Here is a 14991-nt window from a genome sequence, read left to right as displayed (position 1 = left end):
AGAGTGAGTTCTAAATAGAAAAAAAAAAGTTTGGTTTGGTTTTTTTTTTTTTTTTTTTTTTTTTTTGAGACGGAGTCTCACTCTGTCATCCAGACTGGAGTGCAGTGGCCGGATCTCAACTCACTGCAAGCTCCGCCTCCCAGGTTCACGCCATTCTCCTGCCTCAGCCTCCCGAGTAGCTGGGACTACAGGCGCCTGCCACCGTGCCCGGCTAATTTTTTGTATTTTTTAGTAGAGACGGGGTTTTACCGTGTTAGCCAGGATGGTCTCGATCTCCTGACCTCGTGATCCGCCCGTCTCGGCCTCCCAAAATGCTGGGATTACAGGCTTGAGCCACCACGCCCGGCCTTTTTTTTTTTTTTTTTTTTTTGACATGTTGATGCGCGCCTGTAATCCCAGCTACTCAGGAGGCTGAGGCAGGAGAATTATTGCTTAAACTCAGGAAGCAGAGGATCACGCCACTGCACTCCAGCCTGGGCAACAGAGACTCTGTCTCCAAAAAAAAAAGTTTAAGTTTTCTCTATTAAGCATGTATTAATTTTTATGATTTTCCTGATCATTAAAATAAGATAGGCTGGGCGCGGTGGCTCAAGCCTGTAGTCCCAGCACTTTGGGAGGCTGAGACGGGTGGATCACAAGGTCAGGAGATTGAGACCATCCTGGCTAACACAGTGAAACCCCGTCTCTACTAAAAAATACAAAAAACTAGCCGGGCGTGGTGGCGGGCGCCTGTAGTCCCAGCTACTCCGGAGGCTGAGGCAGAAGAATGGCATAAACCTGGGAGGCGGAGCTTGCAGTGAGCTGAGATCCGGCCACTGCACTCCAGCCTGGGGGACAGAGCCAGACTCTGGCTCAAAAAAAAAAAGATAATCTTCCAAGAATGTAAACTCAGTAATGATTACCAAGTGGTCACATGCTGGTGAAGAATTTGAACTTTGATTGCATGAGAATCTGAAAGAGCTCAAAAAACACATTTTAAATCAGACACTTCTTCAACTCTCGATTGCTCTCAAACATCTTAACCACTTCTGTGTACAAGTTCCAATCATTAGAAAGTTACGCTTTCAAGTGTCAGTTTGCTAAACTAGCATACCCATACCTTTTTTTTTTTTGAGAGACAGAGTCTCACTCTGTTGCCCAGGCTGGAGTGCCGTGGCACGATCTCGGCTCACTGCAACCTCCACCTCCCGGGTTCAAGCGATTCTCCTGCCTCAGCCTCCGGAGTAACCTGGAGGACAGGCGTGCACCAATATGCGCGGCTAATTTTTTTATTTTTAGTAGAAACAGGGTTTCACCATGTTGGCCAGGCTGGTCTCAAACTCCTGACCTCAAATGATCCACCGACCTCGGCCTCCCAAAGTGCTGGGATTACAGGCATGAGCCACTATGCCCGGCCACATGTCCATATTTTCAAAATAAATTTTAATTAAGAAAAAGAAAGTAAAAGACCGGGTACAATGGCTAGTGCCTACAATCCCAGCACTTTGGGAGGCTGAGGCAAGAGGATCGCTTGAGCCCAGGAGTTAAAGACCAGCCTGGTCTTTTGTAGAGATGCCATCTCTACAAAAAATAAAATTACGGGCATGGTGGTGCAACCCGTAGTCCCAGCTACTCAGGAGGCTGAGGCAGGAGGATTGCTTGAGCCCAAGAGTTCAAGGCTGCGGTGTGCCGAGATTGGGCCGAGATTGAGCCGAGATTGGGCCACTGCACTCCAGCCTGGGTGACAGAGTAAGACCCTGTCTCTAAAAAAGAAAAGGAAAAAAAAACATCATTTCAAACAGGGTACACTGCCAGGTGACGGACCAGGCACTGCACAAAGGGCAGAAACCCCAGGAGGAGGAACCTGGCTGTCTGCGGGAATAAATGTTAACGCTCACGAATGGGACTTCAACATTCTCATCAAACTGACACCCCTTGAAGCTACGCACACAGCCCATAAGACACAGCGCCTGGACGATACACCCTACACTAACCCAGTCCCACAGACAGAAAACAGATCAGACGAGAGAGGCCAGCTTGGCCCCGGGTTGGAAAAGCTGTGGACGCAGGATGGGATCTGGCGCAGAGAGATCCTGGCTGAAGTCCAGCCTCCATCATTTCCTAGCTGTATGGCCTAGCTCGCAGCCACCTCTGAGCTTACCGTTCAAATCCGTGTGGTGGGCGTAAGGATGCCCAACCCCCTGGCCTGGCCATCGCCATCTATGTCCTGATACAGCAGCAACCCCCAGCAGGCCCCTTGAACGGCATCCCTCCCCACTCCAACCCTTCTGGCACCAAACTGCTTTACTGTGGGCTTCAGACCCAACCCAGAACGTGGACTTGGAAGTCCTGCCCCTGAAGTGCTGCTCGCTATCTGGGAGACCCCGGGAGGGAAGCGGCCCCTCAGATCCCAGGCCGAGGGCCTCAGAATTCAGTGAGGAAGGAGAGCTGAAAATAACTCGCCAATAGAAAACATTCAATAAATGTCCCTGACTTCCTTCCAGATTTACCACGCTCCAATCCAAAAAGATTCTGTAAATCTACCCGCTAAAACTCAGACTGATATTCCCCTCTCAGCAAGTTCTCGGTGGCGGTCAGCTCCCCAGACTGGCTCACAAATCGGTGCCTTCCACACGATGCATGGGGATCACATGTGGATGCTCCACTAGGAAAGATGTGGCTGTGAGAGGGGGCTGGGCAGACGTCACAGGAACCAGGCACGCGGTGAGGGGCAGAGTCAGGCCCACGTCAGCCGCTGGCCCACTGTGACCCCTCTTTGCAACAAAAAAAGGGAAAACAGGCCACAAGCAATATTCAAGATCCTTTCAGCCTCACGAGGTTGTGGATCTCCAAGTGAGTTATCCACAAATCAGAAGACAACGAAACTTCAAACACACGCACCCCTGTCTCCCACCCAGTGTCTTCCACCAGGAACCTCAGACAGTAACGACCCAGAGCAGGCGAGCGCCACATTCTGTTCACAGCCGACACCTCGGGCCTCCCGCGCCAGAGTCCACAGCTTTAGAAACAAACAGGATTGGCCAGGCGCGGTGGCTCACGCCTGAATTCCCAGCACTTTGGGCGGCTGAGGCAGGTGCATCACCTGAGGTCAGAAGTTTGAGGCCTGCCTGGCCAACGTGGCGAAATTCTATCTCTACTAAGCACAGAAAAATTAGCTGGGCATGGCCGGGCGCAGTGGCTCATGCCTGTCATCCCAGCACTTTGGGAGGCCAAGGTGGGCAGATCACGAGGTCAGGAGATCGAGACCATCCTGGCCAACATGGTGAAACCTCATCTCTACTAAAAATACAAAAAACTAGACAGGCGTGATGGTGGAAACCTGTAGTCCCAGCTACTCAGGAGGCTGAGGTAGCAGAATGGCGTGAACCCGGGAGGCGGAGCTTGCAGTGAGCAGAGATCGCGCCACTGCACTCCAGCCTGGGCGACAGAGCAAGACTCTGTCTCAAAAAAAAAAAAAAAAAAAAAAAAATTTAGCTGGGCATGGTGACGGGCGCCTGTAATCCCACCTACTCAGGAGGCTGAGGCACAAGAATCACTTGAACTCAGGAGGTGAAAGTTGCAGTGAACTGAGATCATACCACTGCACTCCAGCCTGGGCAACAGAGCAAGACGCCATCTCAAAAAAAAACAAACAAACAGTATTTGCCGACGAACCCTGTGCAAAGACGCTCCCCCTTCATCCGAGCACAACTTCTGCAAATGCTGACCTCGGCAGAAGTCACAGGCTCCGACAGCCTTGGCGCAGGTCGCACGGGACCTGCTCGGTGGAGGTCCCCGAGCAGCACAGCTGCAGCTGTTGCCTGGAGGCCAAGCCCTCCCCAGACTGGCCCACACACCGCTTCCTGCTGACCCAGCGGTGGGGCTACACTGAGCACTCGGAGACACCTCCAGCTCCGGGTCCATGCAGCCCAGGCACTCCCTGGGGTTCCCGGTGCCGGTGGAGAGGGCTTCAGTGCTGGTGCTTTCAGAGCCAGGACAGGGCATGGGCCTTCCCAAAGAGACCGCGAGTGTGGCTCCTACCGTCCCGTGTAGTGGTGGGGAGGACCCGAATGTGTATTCCAACTCCAAGTTCCATGCTCTTCCACGACACAAGGCTGCTGTCCCCAGCTGCCAGTTCCCTACAACAGAGGGGGTACCAGGACCAGCGAGGATGGCACAGCGTCCCAAGGTTAAATTAAAGTGGGTGCATATCAGAATTGCCTGGTGGGCCCCTTCGAACACAGAGGGCTGGGCCCACCCCCAGAGTCTCTCCAACAGGAGGGCTGGGGTAGGGCCTGGGAATCTGCTTTTTTTTTTTTTTTTTTGAGACGGAGTCTCGCTCTGTCGCCCAGGCTGGAGTGCAGTGGCCGGATCTCAGCTCACTGCAAGCTCTGCCTCCCGGATCTGCTTTTTTTTGGAGGGGGTGCCGGAGTCTTGCTCTGTCATCCGAGCTAGAGTGCAATGGCACAATCTCAGCTCACTGCAACCTCAGTGTCCAGGGTTCAAGCGATTCTCATGCCTCAACCTCCCAAGTAGCTGGGATTACAGGCGTGTGCCACCACACCCGGCTAATTTTGTATTTTTAGTAGAGATGGGGTTTCACCATGTTGTCCAGGCTGGCCTTGAACTCCTGACCTCAAGTAATCTACCCGCCTCTGCCTCCCAAATTGCTGGAACTACAGGTGCCCGCCACCACACCCGGCTAATTTTTGTATTTTTAGTACAGATGGGGTTTCACCATGTTGTCCAGGCTGGTCTTGAACTCCTGACCCCAAGTAATCTACCCGCCTCTGCCTCCCAAATTGCTGGAACTAGAGGTGCCCGCCACCACACCCGACTAATTTTTGTATTTTTAGTACAGATGGGGTTTCACCATGTTGTCCAGGCTGGTCTCAAACTCCTGACCTCAGGTGATCCACCCGCCTCAGACTCCCATAGTGCTGGGATGACAGGCGTGAGCCACCATACTCAGTCTGGAATCTGCATTTCTAACAAGTTCCCAGATGCTGCTGCTGGTCAGGGGCCACAGTTTGAAAGCCCTTGTCATAGAGCAACAGAGAGAGAAGGAATTAGATCACTTGTCCTAAACCCTCCCACGAAGCAGAATGGAAATCAGGTGTTTCTGAACACGGCCTTTATTTCTTCTTTTTTTTGTGTGGTTTTTGTTTTTGTTTTTGAGATGGAGTCTTGCTCTGTTGCCCAGGCTGGAGTGCAATGGTGCAATCTTGGCTCACTGCAACCTCTGCCTCCCGGGTTTAAGCGATTCTCCTACCTCAGCCTCCTGAGTAGCTGGGACTACAGGCGCCCACCACCACGCCCAGCTAATTTTTTGTGTTTTTAGTAGAGATGGGGTTTCACCGTGTTAGCCAGGCTGGTGTCAATCTCCTGACCTCGTGATCCACCCGCCTTAGCCTCCCAAAGTGCTGGGATTACAGGCGTGAGCCACTGCACCCAGCCTAGGTTGTATACTTTAAACAGAAACTTTTCATAGCTTCGATTTCATTACCTTAAGGTTTATTTTTAATATCTTATTTAATGTGATGTAACATTAAAATATTTTGAAATAAAGTCACTCCATCCCTACAACCTGTATACATCTATATTCATTTTTGCAGATTACTTTCCATTTCCATGTACATAAAGTTGTAATGTGCCATATAGTCTATTTTATTATTTAAACTTTTTATAGATTTATATATATATATATAAATTTTTTTTTTTTTTTGAGATGGAGTCTCGCTCTGTCGCCCAGGCTGGAATGCAGTGGCACGATCTCAGCTCACTGCAACCTCCGCCTCCCGGTTAAAGCAATTCTCCTGCCTCAGCTTCCCGAGTAGCTGGGACTACAGGCACCCGCCACCACGCCTGGCTAATTTTTTGTATTTTCAGTAGAGACTGAAAATACACAGTACAGACTGACCGTGTTAGCCAGGATGGTCTCGATCTCCTGACCTCATGATTCACCTGCCTCCGCCTCCCAAAGTGCTGGGATTACAGGTATGACCCACTGCGCCCAGCCTAAATTTTATATTTTTAAAAAATTAATTTTTTGGTTGGGCGAGGTGGCTCATGCCTGTAATCCCAGCACTTTGGGAGGCCGAGACGGGCGGATCACGAGGTCAGGAGATCGAGACCATCCTGGCTAACATGGTGAAACCCCGTCTCTACTAAAAAATACAAAAAAAAAATTAGCCGGGCGAGGCGGCGGGCGCCTGTAGTCCCAGCTACTCGGGAGGCTGAGGCAGGAGAATGGCGTGAACCCGGGAGGCGGAGCTTGCAGTGAGCTGAGATCCGGCCACTGCACTCCAGCCTGGGCGACAGAGCGAGACTCCGTCTCAAAAAAAAAAAAAAAAAAAAAAAAAGAAAACCCATCTCTACTAAAAATACAAAAATTAGCCAGATGTGGTGATGCATGCCTGTAATCCCAGCTACTAGGGAGGCTGAGGCAGGAGAATCACTTGAACCTGGGAGGTGGAGGTTGCAGTGAGCGGCGATCACACCATTGCATTCCAGCCTGGGTGACAGAGTGAGACTCCATCTCAAAAAAAAATAAAAACAAAAGGCCGGGCATGGTGGCTCATGCCTATAATCCCAGCACTTTGAGAGGTCGAGGCGGGCAGATCACGAGGTCAGGAGATCAAGACCATCCTGGCTAACACAGTGAAACCCTGTCTCTACTAAAAATACCAAAAATATTAGCCGGGCATGGTGGCGGGCGCCTGTAGTCCCAGCTACTCGGGAGGCTGAGGCAGGAGAATGGCGTGAACCTGGGAGGCAGAGCTTGCAGTGAGCCGAGACTGCGCCACTGCACTCCAGCCTGGGTGACAGCGAGACTCTGTCTCAAAAAATAAATAAATAAATAAAAATAAAAATAAAAAACAACAACAACAACAACAAAAACCCTATATAAAGGCTGGGTGCAGTGGCTCATGCCTATAATCCCAATACTTTGGGATTGCAGTGAGCCAGGATAGCACCATTGCACTCCTGCCTGGGCGAGCAGGGGAAAACAAACAAACAAACAAAACTATGCTTTGTGGTGTTCTGGGAAAAACCCTTCGACTTGGCTACACTCTTCAGTGTGGCTGTGTGGTTCACTGTGCTTTTGAACACACTGGTGGTGGCATCATGTGTTCTGGACCATCCATGGAGCCTTACAATTCAAAATTCAGTTACTGGCGGGGCAGAGTGGCTCATGCCTGTAATCCCAGCACTGTGGGAGGCCGAGGCGGGCAGATTATCTGAGGTCAGGAGTTCAAGACCAGCCTGGCCACCATGGTGAAACCCCAACTCTACAAAAAATACAAAAATTAGCCAGGCATGGTGGTGTGTGCCTGTAATCCTAGCTACTCGGGAGGCTGAGGAAGGAGAATCATTTGAACCTGAGAGGCAGAGGTTGAGGTTGCTGTGAGCCGAGATCGCACCACTGCATTCCAGCCTAGGTGACAGAGGGAGACTGTTAAAAAAAAAAAAAAAAAAAAAGAAATTCAGATACTGTCTTTGCAGAAAATCTTAGTGAACATTTTTATGGTATCCAGAGATACATTTCTGTCATGGAGATATTAAATTTGCAGTGAAAATACACAATACACAATGTTATAGACACACGTTATTCCCCTCCTCTCCCTTTCCCTTCTCAAAGTGAGTGCTGTTCTAGAGCTGATGGGTAATGTTTCCAGGCAGGTCTTTCTCGACTGCTCAGCTCAGTGAGTTTGCTATATGAGCACACCAGTGCCACGGCACCCAGATAGCAATAGCAGAATTAGCGTGGATGCCCGCTCAGGCCCTGTCAGCCACCACCCCAAGAGTAATCACTGACTTCTCAAGCTGGGGGTTTGCCTATTTTGGGGTTTTTGTTTTTGAGACAGCGTCTCACTCTTGTCACCAAGGCTGGAGTGCAGTGGTGCAACCACAGCTCACTGTAGCCTTGACCTCCCAGGCTCAAGCAATCCTCCCACCTCAGCCTCCCGAGTGTGGCTGGGACCACAGACGCACGCCACCACACCCAGCTAATTTTTGTATTTTTTGTAGAGATGAGGTTTCCCCATGTTGCCCAGGCTGGTCTCCAAATCCCAAACTAAAGCAATCCTCCTTCCTCAGCCTCCAAAAGTGCTGGGATTACAGGTGGAAGCCCCTGCGCCTGGCCTGTTTTTATATTATGTAACTACCCTCGACAAGTCAGTTCCTTTGTTCCTGACGTCTTTCCCTCGGCATCAGGCTGTGGGACCTGTCGTGCACGTGGCTGTAGGGCTCTGGCTGCCCCTGCAGCGGGCGCCGCTGCGTGACTGTGTCCTCGCCACCTCCTCCTCCCTCTGCTGTGGGGCATCTGGGAGGGTTCCAGTGCCTCCCTGTTCCACATGGCGCTGTTATGAACATTCCAGCACGTGTCTCTTGGTGGACATATGTGCGCCTTTCTGTTGGCTCCATAACATATCTAAAAGTGAAGTTGCTGGATCACGGGATCTGCATATGTTCAGCTTGGTAAATATTTCAGTTTTCCAAAGTGACTGAGCCAATTCACACTCCCACCAGCAAGAGCTCCAGCTGCCTCGCACACGGGCCAACATTCAGTATTTTCCCTCCGTGTTCCCTCATTCTGGGAGGCCTGTGCCTCTTTTAACATAGTTGCAATCCATTAATTCACTGTTCCATCTAGATGCTTTTCCCTTTACGTTATAACCACCATTCCGTATTCCCAATCCTCAGGGAGGAAGCAAAAATTCTGCTTTTTTCTTTTTTTTTTTAAATGCTGTGAGGATACATTCCCTAGATTGCCAAGGCAGTACCGCAGCCACTCTCTGAACATAGTTTCAGAAGAAAAGTCTCACTCGATGCTTTTCTGTTAGTAATGTAGTAGTGTTCATGTGGGTATAAAAAAGCCACTCGGGCCAGGCACTGTGGCACGCACCTATAGTCTCAGCTATTCGGGAGGCTGAGGCGGAGGCTGCAGTGAGCCATGATCGAGCCATTACACTCCAGCCTGGGCAACAGAGCAAGACTCCATCTCAAAAAATAAAAATAAAGCCAGCGTGATGGCACACACCTGTAATCCCAGCACTTTGGGAGGCTAAGCCGGGTGGATAACCTGAGGTCTGGAGTTCGAGACCAGCCTGGCCAACATGGTGATACCCCATCTCTACTAAAAATACAAAAATTAGCCGAGCATGGCAGTGCATACCTGTAATCCCAGCTACTGGGGAGGTTGAGGAAGGAAAATCACTTGAACCCAGGAGGTGGAGGTTGCAGTGAGCCAAGATTGCACCACAGCACTCCAACCTGGGCAATAGAGCAAAACTCTGCCTCTAAATAAATGAATAAATAAATAAATAAAGCCAGCATGATGGCTCACACCTGTAATCCCAGCACTTTAGGAGGCCAAGATGGGCGGATCACTGGAGGCCAGGAGTGCGAGACCAACCTGGGCAACACAGCGAGACTCAGTCTCTACTAAAAATACAAAAAAAACTTAGCCAGGCATGGTGGTGCATGCCTGCAATCCCAGATACTCCAGAGGCTGAGGCACGAGAATCTCTTGAACCCACGAGGTAGAAGTTGCAGTGAGCTGAGATCACGCCACTGCCCTCCAGCCTCAGTGACAGAGACTCAGTCTCAAACAATGAAAAAAAAAAAGAAAAGAAAAATAACAGTGCCCAGCACGTAACAGATGCTAAATAAACACCTGCTGAATGAATGAAAAGAATCTAATTCACGTGAGCAAGAAAGCCACATAACTTCACTGGGGGCCAGGAGGGTGGCCGAGGCAGGGCGACAGCCGCATACCCTCCCAGTGCTTGTGAGGTCTCGTGGTGAGGGGACCGCGCCTCAGTCAGCCGCAGCACCAAGCAAAAGCTGCTGACACAAAGAGAACGTGGTCAACAGGCCCTGCCACGCTGAGTCCCGAGAGTGACCTCCGTACGAGGCAGAGAATCTTCCTTCCTCCACCACGGCCTCTCTGCCAACTCTTAGCTACATCCATTTCCCCTAGAAGAACAGGAGGAGGAACCCTGGTGAGGAAATACTGGCGCATCATCCAGACAACCACCCTACAATCAGAGAACAAGGTTGCTGTCTTTCTGCAATGGCCTCAGGGTTTCTACCTTGAAGCAAAGTATAAACAGTCTTGTAGCTGGGCACTGGCTCACGTTTGTAATCTCAACACTTTGGGAGGCTGAGGCTGGAGAGGATCACTTGAGCCCAGGAGTTTGAGACCAACCTGGACAACACAGCAAGACCCTATCTCTACCAAAAAAAAAAAAAAAAAAAAACCGTCAGGCATGGTGGTATGAACCTGTAGTCCAAGCTACTTCCAAAGCAGGAGGTGGTTTGAGCCCAGGAGTTCAAGGCTACAATAAGCTATGACTGTGCTACTGCAGTCTAGCCTGGGGAGTAGAAGAGACCCTGCTTAAAAAAAAAAAAAGAAAGAAAGAAACTAGGCCAGATGTGGAGGCCTACACCTGTAATCCCAGCACTTTGGGAGGCCAAGGTGGGCGGATCACCTGAGCTCAGGAGTTCGAGACCAGCATGGCCAACATGGTGAAACCTTGTCTCTACTAAAAATACAAAAATTAGCTGGGTGTGGTGGCACGTGACTGTAATCCCAGGTACTCAGAGGGCTGAGGCATGAGAATGACTTGAACCCAGGAGGCAGAGGCTGCAGGAAGCCAAGATCGTGGCACTGTACCCTAGCCTGGGTGATAGAGCGAGACTCCATCTCAAAAAGAAAAAAAAAAAGGACACCAGTCTTGTAAGGGCCAACCCCCTGGTCCTGATTACTAAGAATTTCTGAAATGAGTTCTCTCCAGGCTCCAAGCTCAGTTCAAACCCCGCTTCAACACTGAAGTGCTTCCCAGCCCAGTTAAGGATCTATCAGTCCTTGCTTCCTTCACACTCCCACAACTGGCTTGACTCTCCTTTTTGAGCCTTCCTCAACTTGTCTCATTCACAGGCTTCTCCCAAACTAAAGCAAACACTCCTTTAGAGAGCTGCGGCTTCCCACTGCTCCCTGTCATGGGAGGAGCACACCACAAGTGCACCCAGAACACATCTAATGATGGACAACTGGGTACCCACCTTCAAAAGCATGAAGCCCAGCCGGGCATGCTGGCTCACGCTTGTAATCCCAACACTCTGGGAGGCCGAGATGGGTGGATCCCCTGAGGTCAGGAGTTTGACAGTGGCCTGACCATGATGAAACCCTGTCTCTACTAAGAATACAAAATTAGCCAGGCATGGTGGTGCGTGCCTGTAATCCCAGCTACTTGGGAGGCCGAGGCAGAAGAATGACTTGAACCCAGGAGACAGAGGTTGCAGTGAGCCAAGATCCCACCATTGTACTCCAGCCTGGGCAACACAGTGAGACTCCATCTCAAAAAAAAAAAAAAATGAAGCCAGACCCCTCCCTCACACCATATATGATAACTAACTCAAAATGGGATCACAGACCTAAATGTAAGAGCTACCACTACAAAACTCTTAGCAGAAAGTATAGGCATAAATCTTCAGGGCCTTGGGTCAGGCAAAGACTTCTTAGGTATGACACCAAAAGCACGGCAACAAAAGAACAAAATACTCAGCAATTTGGGACGCTGAGGTGGGAGGGTTTCCTTCAGGTTAGAGTTGGACACCAGTGTGGGCAACACAGGATTTTGTAGATCCCACCTCTACAAAATAAAAATAAAAAATCAGCCAGGCATGGTGGCTCATGCTCGTAGTCCCAGCCACCCAAGAGGCTGAGCTACCCAAGAATCACTTGAGCCCAGGTTGAGGCTGCAGTGAGCTACGATCGCGCCACTGTACTCCAGTCTGGGTGACAGAACAAGACCTTATATCAAAAAAAACCAAAAGTAAATACATAACAAAACAGCTAAACTGAACTTCATCAAAATTTAAAACTGTTGTGCCGCAAAAGACACCACCAAGACAGTGAGACCAGGCTGGGCACAGTGGCTCACGCCTGTAATCATAGCACTTTTGGGAGGCTGAGGTGGGAGGATCACTTAGCCCAGGAGTTCAAGACCAGCCTGGGCAACACTGTGAGACCCCATCTCTACAAAAAAAAAATAGCCAGGTATAGTGATGCCCACCTGTAATCCCAGCTACTTGGGAGGCAGAGGCAGGAGGATCATTTGAGCCCAGGAGGTCAAGGCTGCAGTGAGCTGTGATTGTGCCACTGCATTCCAGCCTAGGTGACAGAGCAAGACCACCTCAAACAAAAACAAAACAAAAACAAAAAAAAATTGGCCAAGCACAGTGGCTCACACCTGTAATCCTAATATTTTGAGAGGCTGAGGTGGGAGGACTGCTTGAGGTCAAAGAGTGCAAGGCTAACCTAGCCAACATGGCAAGACCCTATTGCTAAAAAAAATTTATTTCTTTTTTCTTTTTCTCTTCTTTGTATTACTTTTTACTTTTTGTTTAGTTTATTTTCCCCCTGAAATGCCAAAAAAATTTTTTAATACTTTAAAAAAAGAATGAAAGTGAGGCTGGGTCCCATGGCTCACGCCTCCTGAGGCAGGAGGACTGCTTGAGCCCAGAAATTCGAGATCAGCCTGGGTGACAGAGCAAGATCCTATTTCTAAAAATAAAAATAAAATAAAATTAAAAAAGCCAGGTGTGGTGATGCCTATAGTAGCAGCTACTTAGGAAGCTGAGGCAAGAGGATCGATTGAGCCCAGGAGGTTGAGGCTGCAGTGAGCTATGATCGTGCCACTACACTCTGGCCTGGGCAACACAGTAAGACCCTGTCTCAAAAACAAAAACAAAAACAAAAACAAAAACAAAAAGAAACTGAAAAGACAACCCCCAGAATGGGACAAAATAAAATATTTTAAATTATATACTGATAAGGGACTTGTATCTAGCATATATTAAAGAAATTTCAGCCCAGCGCAGTGGCTCACGCCTGTAATCTAGCACTTTGGGAGGCTGAGACGAGCGGATCATCTGAGGTCAGGAGTTCAAGACCAGCCTGGCCAACATGGCAAAACCCCATCTATACTAAAAATACAAAAAATTAGTCAGGTGTGATGGCAAATGCCTGTGCTCCCAGCTACTCGGGAGGCTGAGGCATGAGAATCGCTTGAACCCGGGAGGCGGAGGTTGCAGTGAGCAGAGATTGCCCCTCTGCACTTCAGCCTGGGAGACAAGAGCTAAACTCCATTTCCAAAAACAACAAAACAGAATGACAACAACAAAAAGAATTATTACAACTCAATTCTTTTAAAAAATAAAAGAATACAACTCAATTCTTTTAAAATTACAAATTACCTAAATTTTTCGGCAGGGGTCGGGGGAACAGGGTCTCACTCTGTCACCCAGGCTGGAATGCAGTGGTGTGATCCCAGCTAACTGCAGCCTCAAACTCCTGGGCTCAAGCAATCCTCCAACTTCAGCCTCCCAAGTAGCTAGGAACACAGGTGCCTGCCACTACACCCAGCTAATTTTTTTATTTTGTGGAGATGGGGTCTAACGGTGTTGCCCAGGCGGTCTCCAACTCCTAAGCTTAAGCGATCCACCCACCTTGGTCTCCCAAAGTGCTGGAATTACAGGAGTGAGCCACTGTACCAGACAAAATTGCCTAATTTTAAAGACGTACAAAAAAATTGAATAGTCATTTACCTAAAGAAGATGCAGAAATGGCCAATAGGCACATGAAAAGATGCTCAGCCAGGCGTGGTGGCTCATGCCTGTAATCTCAGCACTTTGGGAGGCTGAGGCGAGTGAATCACCTGAGGTCAGGAGTTTGAGACCAGCCTGACCAACATGGTGAAACCCCATATCTACTAAAAATACAAAAATTAGTTAGACATGGTGGTACGTGCCTGTAATCCCAACTGCTCAGGAGGCTGAGGCATGAAAATTGCTTGAACCCGGGAGGCGGAGGCTGCTATGAGCTGAGATTGTGCCATTGCACTCCAGCCTGCGCAACAAAGGAATATTCCATCTCAAAAAAAAAAAAAAAAAAAAAAAAAACAGACCGGGCACGGTGGCTCACACCTGTAATCTCGGCACTTTGGGAGGCCAAGACAGGTGGATCACCTGAGGACAGGAGTTCAAGACTAGCCTGGCCAACATGGCGAAACCCCATCTCTACTAAAAATACAAAAATTAGCCAGGCGTGGTGGCGGGCGCCTGTAATCCCAGCAAAAAAAAAAAAAAAAAAAAAAAAAAACGGAAATGTGTTTCTGTTGCTTTTGGGGTCTTGGGCATAAATTCTTTGCCTGGGCCTATGTCCAGAAGAGTTCTCCCAATGTTATCTTCTAGAGTTGTTATAGTTTCAGGTCTTAGATTTAAGTCTTTGATCCATCTTGAGTTGATTTTTGCATGTGGTGAGAGACAGCAACCCAGTTTCATTCTTGTGCATGTGGCTATCCAATTTTCCCAACACCACCGATTAACCAGGGCGTCCTCGCCAGTGTTATGTTTTTGGATGTTTTGTCAAAGATTGGTCAGTTGTAAAAATGTAGCTTTATTTCTGGGTTCTCTATTCTGTTCCATGGGTCTGTGTGTACTTTTATAGCAATACCATGCTATTTTGGTTACTACAGCCTTAGAGATTAATTTGAAGTCAGGCAATACGATCCCTCCAAATTCATTCTTTTCGCTTAGGATTGCTTTGGCTTCTCGGGCTCATTGTTTCCATGTGAACTTTTGGATTTTTTTTCTAATTCTGTGAAAAATGATGTTGGTATTTTGATAGGAATTGCACTGACTCTGTAGATTGCTTTGGGCACTATGGTCATTTTCACAACATTGATTCTCCCAATCCCTGAGCATGGAAAGTTTTTCCATTTGTTTGTGTCATCTGTGATTTATTTCATCAGTGTTTTGTCGTTCTCCTTGTAGAGATCTTTCACATCCTTGGTTAACTATATTCCTAGGGTGTCTGGTGGTTGTTATTGTAGCTGTTGTAAATGGGAATGAGTTCTTGATTTGATTCTCAGCTTGGTCGCTGCCGGCAGATAGCAGTGCTACTGATTTGTGTACATTGATTTTGTAACCTGAAACTTCACT

General features: G+C 48.8%; 1 protein-coding gene across 2 annotated transcripts in view; it reads right to left on the bottom strand.

Annotated features, from left to right (window-relative positions):
• LOC105483401 (sorting nexin 8) overlaps nt 1-14991 on the bottom strand; it is a 54717-nt gene that overhangs the window by 21210 nt on the left and 18516 nt on the right. The gene's annotated exons all lie outside the window — the stretch shown is intronic.

Source organism: Macaca nemestrina, chromosome 4 (assembly GCF_043159975.1).
Source record: "Macaca nemestrina isolate mMacNem1 chromosome 4, mMacNem.hap1, whole genome shotgun sequence".
In the NCBI taxonomy this organism is placed as follows: domain Eukaryota; kingdom Metazoa; phylum Chordata; class Mammalia; order Primates; family Cercopithecidae; genus Macaca; species Macaca nemestrina.
Note: the sequence above shows the minus strand (reverse complement) of the source record. Positions and strands in the feature narration are given on the sequence as shown.